Source organism: Tympanuchus pallidicinctus, unplaced genomic scaffold, assembly GCF_026119805.1.
Source record: "Tympanuchus pallidicinctus isolate F22 unplaced genomic scaffold, pur_lepc_1.0 scaffold35, whole genome shotgun sequence".
Taxonomy (NCBI): domain Eukaryota; kingdom Metazoa; phylum Chordata; class Aves; order Galliformes; family Phasianidae; genus Tympanuchus; species Tympanuchus pallidicinctus.
In genome coordinates, this window is record NW_026294753.1 from 453,890 (window position 1) to 460,007 (window position 6,118).

Consider the following 6,118-nt stretch of genomic DNA (forward strand, 5'->3'; position numbering starts at 1 on the left):
TTATTGCCTTTGAGCTCAAATAGCAATTCTCCTCCCTGTTTGGATGCCATTGGAAAAAGCTGCGTTTCTCCTGTTCAGCCTCTGTTTGCTGGTTTAGACACAGGCTGTTATAGTCTCAGAAAAGAAAAAATAATGCTCTGGGTTTCCCAGCCATCCCAAAAACCTTCCTCACCTCCTTTTCTTTGTAAGGATGAGGTTGATGGGAATTGCCAGCAAAGAGCAGATTTGGGCTCGTTGGCTCAGGTGTTCTGCTCAAGCTGCTCTAAGAACCTTAGGATCATAGGTTGGAAAAGACCTCTCAGATCCCCAGGTCCAACCACACCCCACCCCCACCATGCGCACTGAACTGCGTCCCTCAGTGCCACATGTCCGCATTTCTTGAGCACCTCCAGGGACGGCGGCTCCACTGCTTCTCTGGGCAGCCTGTGCCAAACCATCACTTCTTCATAGAAGAAATTTTTCCTAAAATCCAACCTGCACCTCCCCTGGCTCAGCCTAGGGCTTCTATCTCTCTTTCCATAACTATTACATGGCAGAAGAGATAGAACCCCCACCTCAACACAACCTCCTTTCATTTAGTTGTAGAGGGCGATAAGTTTTCCCTGAGCTTCCTCTTCTCTTCGTGGGCCAAGAGGAGATACTAACACCCAGTGTCAGCTGAGTCTTTCTCTAGAGCTAAGGTTGGTATGATCTGGCCCTCAGATGGCTTTTCAAGGGGACAACCCATCCCAGCTAGGTGGGGAGCATGTGTAAAATAAACAAAACACTCCAGCCTGGAAAGAAAAGGTTTCCCCTCCTTCCCCGTCAAAACCAACCCAAGTGGTAATTTTTAGCTTGCTGCCTTGGCTGTTGGCATGGACATACACACCAGTAGATCAGTTTCATCTTCTTGGTGCAGAGCCAACAGCAGTAGTCCCCATCTTTGTATCCACAGGAAACCACCACTCACTCACCCTCCCTGACATCTGTGTTCACTTGAACTCACAGATCTCATCTCCAGTGCCCTCAGGAGCTCTTGAGGAGGCAGAAGTAATGAAGAATTATTAATTAGGGTGTTATTAATTTATCATAGTCATTAAGTGCTGATGTTCTGCTGGGCACCAGGCTTGGCTCCAGCTGGTGGGACTGCAGTTGCAGATGGTGAGAGCTGTGAGGAGAGATGGTTTTCTTGTACCCCAGCTAACTGCTATGCCCCAGGATGAGCTTGTGTAGGAGGGCAGGGGGTTCCAGAACAACAGCAGCCCATGGGGCCCACACAGGTTAAATCCCAAACAGCAGACACTTTCCATGCTTACAGAAAATGCCCTGGAGTGCAATGGTGTAGATTCAGGCTGAGACACAATCCCCAGGCTGGGCACAGGACCTCATCTTTCTGAGCAGGAATTGCCTCCTAGCTGTGCACAGACACAGACAACTTTGAGCATCAAAGACAAGCAGAAGAAATTGTTTCTACCTCCAGCTAATGCTATGAGAGAAGTTATCAGGCTAGGGGGACAGGAGAGAAATCAGTGCTTGTGCCTCAGTTTCCCCAACATACAGCTGAAGGGAAGCTAAAGAAATGCTGCAGTCTTCAGCAAAAAGCCTGCTCCAAGTCTAGGAAATCCCTGTGGCTTTAACACACCGTCTGGGATTTTAAGGGCTTACCAGAAATCTCCCTGACTTCCCCGTGTCCCTTTTCTTCCCAGCACAGTAGAGCACTGCCCTGCAGCTGCATGGAGAGCAGCCATTGGTGCCAGGGTGCCTGAGTCCTTCCCATGACCTAGGTGCAGAGCTTGCTGCAGGCTGGGCTGATGAAAGCCTTGTGCTTATCCAATTACTGAAATCATTTTTAACTCAGGCCAAATTAAGGTAAAATGCAAATAGGTGTGTTAATTCCCTGCCTCCAAAAATAGACAACAGAGCCAGGGATGTTTGTAGACCTCAATGAGGGTAAGTCCAGGGAGAAGCCCCTTGACAGCAGCAAACTGTGCCTTGTATGAGGGAAGGAGTGGGGCTCTTGTACTGGCCTCTGAAAGCCCATTTATAGGGATGCAATTGGGGTTGTGCCTTATCAGAACCACCTGTTCCAGCTCTGCATTCCCAATGACTGAATGTCGGTAAGAAAAGCTGAAACATCTTGAGATGTTTGGACTTCATCTAAAAGCAAGCTTTTCTTGTTTTTTATTATTTTGTGAAAGGCAATAGCACAGGGCCCCTATTATTTTTAATTGGCTCCGTTCCTCATTATGCTGAGCACAGATTGTCAGGCAGCAGAATTTCTCATGGAATGCAAATCAAAGCACCAAATGTCCAGGCTCCAGCAGTCCGGGGCATACACTGCTTCTCTCCACTTTTCTATAGGAGGAAATATCCCCTGTGGACTCTGATGTAGGACACAGGGCAAACTGTTCTGCTTTGCAGAGGGGAGGAAATACGTCGGAATAGGTGAGAGCCACGTGGGCAAATCCCAAAGGTGCACTTATTGCTGCAGATCCCAATTGTCTCAAAGCAGGTAAATAATAGGAGAGGTCTGACAGCTCTATTTGTGACTATTAATATCTGCTGATGCTCAGGAAATGTTGTCATGCAGAGCAGGAATAGGCTGCTCTTTGCCTCGAGTCCTGTACAATAGACCATAAATACTCAGAGGCGTTGTGGAGCCGTCGGCATCCGTTGTGCCCAGATATCCACCGCTCTCATCAGGCAGCCCCATCTCACTTATGGTTTCATCCGGTCATTCTCTGTTGGAGTTTATTTTGCCTTTTTTTTTTTTTTTCTTTTTTTTCTTTTCATATATATACACTTTTGTAATAACTTCCTGTCCTTGGAAAGCAGGAAAAAGTGTTCAGGAGGTGACCTCTGTGTCCATGTACTGAGATGGGAGCAGTGGCGGTTGGGTGCTCCCTGATATTTGGCATCCAGCCCATCGTTACCTTCATCCTTCACTACCCCAAAGTTTAGTTGGGCCTCACACTGGGCCCTCAACCTCCCCCTGCAAGAAAGGAGGGGCTTGGAGCCTCCTGAGGCTGAGGCTTATTCGTTCCATGGGCATGGGGGAGGCTTTTCCTCTCCTCTTTCACTTACTGATTTGAGACCGACCTGGCAGTGCTGCCTGCCTCACAGAGGTAGTTTCCAGATGCAAATCCCAGCCAGAGGTATTCCCCCCTGCCCTGCTCTCCTCCAGCATCTCCCAGTGCCCCGTGTAGGAGATCCCCATTCAGCAAAGAGCACCTGGCATTGCACCAACCACCATGGAGTATTTGGGCACCCTGGGGACCTGCCCAGGCTGTGGGACTGCTGGGTCATCCCTATACAGCATCCTGTGCTACCAACCTCCCCAGAACCTGGCATCTGACTGCCTCGTGACTTCAACATGCTGCCTTGGCAGCCCGTGGCATGGGCAACCAATGGGCAAATCCAGCTGATCCAGCTGAACCAGCAAAGGACTTTACTCAGGTGGGCATATCAATGCATCTTTCGTGGCTAAACATTACATCCCAAATTTCATACTGCATTTGACTGCTTTGAAGCAAATCTCTCAGTCCCTGATGTGTTCAGCAAAGGAACATGCAGGACAAATTACTTTCTCCAGGTTTCTGCATTGGATGCTTGTGTAGACTGTGGTGAATTATCCTCTGGTGTTACCAACCTCTTCATAGATCTTGGATGTGATTTTTTCCACTCGCTCTCTCCAATTTATTAAGATCATTTGGAATTCCAGCCCTATTCTCAGATGTACTCGCTGTCCCTTCCAGCGAGGTATCATCTGCAAATTTAATAATCATCCTTGTTATGTCATCATTCAACTGTTAATGAAAATATTGAATAAACTTGCCCCCAGGAGGGACCCTGTCTGGATGCCCACTCAATTCATATATCTGTTTTGACAGGGAACTGCTGATATCCACTCCCTGGGCACCTTACATGAAGTTTTTCACCCACCCTACAATAGCAGCATTTAGATGAGGGTCCCCTGCGAGATGGTGACAAAACCTCATTGACCTATTTGTGTCACGGAGCTCCCAGCCACAAAAGGTCACTTGATTGATCTGATGCATCACTTCTTGACAAGTCCTCAAGAGTGATAACCTTATTCTCTTCAGGGAGCTTACAAGCAGTGTGATTACTTCATCCCATTTATTTCTGGTTTTTAAAGTCAACTGGGAGGCTTAGAGCACCCTGGTTCACCTCTTCCCACCTTCTTGGAAGTGTCTCCATAGGTCTCCAAAAGGAATGACCTCTTCCAGACGGCTCAGACCAGTTTTTAAGATGTTTATTAGGTTCAAATGGTCTGAAAATATCTCATCTGGGTTGCTCCTCACTCCTTATGTCCTGATTTAGCTTCTCACCTGGATCTGTGCTTCTCGCACTGCACAGACCTTAGTGTCAGGTTTGGCCTTACTGCCTTTCTGCTTCACCTCTATGGGAAGAGATGTGGGAGCTGCTCCTATTCATCCTTGCTGAATTTCTCATTGTTCTCTTCTTCAACACAAATTATCCCATTTCTTTCAATTCCTTTTTCCAGACATTTGGGCAAGCCAGTTGTGAGAGCCCACATTACCAAAATTCCCATAAAGCCAAGCCCAGCACTAACCCTTTGGTTTGCTGCTCTTTAATCCTTTACTTTGAAAGCTGGGAGAATGTTTCCATTCCATCTGGAACCTGTTAGTACTAAAATGGGCATCTTTTGCAACATGTTTTTGAAGCATAGATACAAGGATCTTCCTAGGCACTGAGGGCTTTGATTGCCCACGACGGTATGATAATCTTGTCCACCTCATTCCCATCCAGGGTTCATACCTGAAGACCTTAGAGATTCATTAAGGTTGGAGAGGACCTTTAAGATCACCAAATCCCTCCCCAGCCCATCCCCACCATGCCCACTGAGCACGGCCTTCACTGCTGCATCTCCACAGCTCTTCACCACCTCCAGGGATGGTAACACTGCCACTTTCTTGGGCAGACTCTGCCAATGCATTTCCTCCTAGCATGGCAGCAGCAGCTCAGGTAGAAGGAGCTTCACCGTTGCCATCTGGCCATGTCCACCTTCTTCACCCCCTTCCATCTCAAAGGACTTCATCCATCTTCATCTTTCCCAGCTGTGCCCCATGAAGTGTTCAGCACTGGGCGCCCAGCTAAACGTTGATGCTGTTCCTGTGCCTTTGCTTCTGAACCATGGAGGAATCAGTTTTCCTGGTCCGATACTTTGCAAAGTGAGGCATCAAATAAGGCATTAATTTTGGACTCTCCAGTCATCGTGGAGATTTATAATGAGTTTCTCACAGTTACTGAGCAGTGCCCAGTGCCCAGCCACTTGCTGGAGACACGTGTGGACATGGCAACACTTGAGCATCACAGAATCACAGAATTGCAGGGGTTGGAAGATCCAACCCTTCAGAGATCATCGAGTCCATATGGGGACATGGTGGCCCACACCTCCCTGCACCCTGGTCACACGCATCAGGGTGGTGTGGCTCATCAGCAGCTCTATGGCATTGCCATGGAGACCATTAATTAGCTTCCATCCCTCACCTGCCACTACCACACCCCAACAAGTGACATCTTCTCCCCTTGCATCTCACACTGGCATGGCCAAAACCTGTGGCATCAAGAAAGCAGGCGAAGCGCTGGGCAGGCAATGTTTAAATGACTTTATTTTTATTTTTTTTCCTTTTATAAATGGGCACAGCACAGAAATAATTAAAAAAAATAGACAGTACCATTACAGTGCTAGATCCATTGGCAAAGATTATTTTTTATAGTCTTTTTTTTTAATTATTATTTTTAAAGTTTTGGCCATTGAGTAAGAACAAAAACAATTAACAAACATTTTATTTTATTTTTCATTTTTTAAACAGACACTATGAAGCAATTTAAGTACTAAACTCTAGAAGAGTTATGTACATACAAAAAAAGGTTCTGTTTAAGGTATGTTTCCTATTAAAAATATTTACATGCATTTTTCTTTTCCCCTCCCATGTTCACTATAAGGTAAAACACTCGTAGTTCCTTCTACCCTTAAAGAGTTTTTGTTCTCCTATTGGGAATTTAAATCAGCTCCAGAGAAAACGTGAAGTGGAGCTCACACATCATTGGGTTTTCCTTTTTCTTTAAATTATTTAAATCTTCTGGAAAGGGA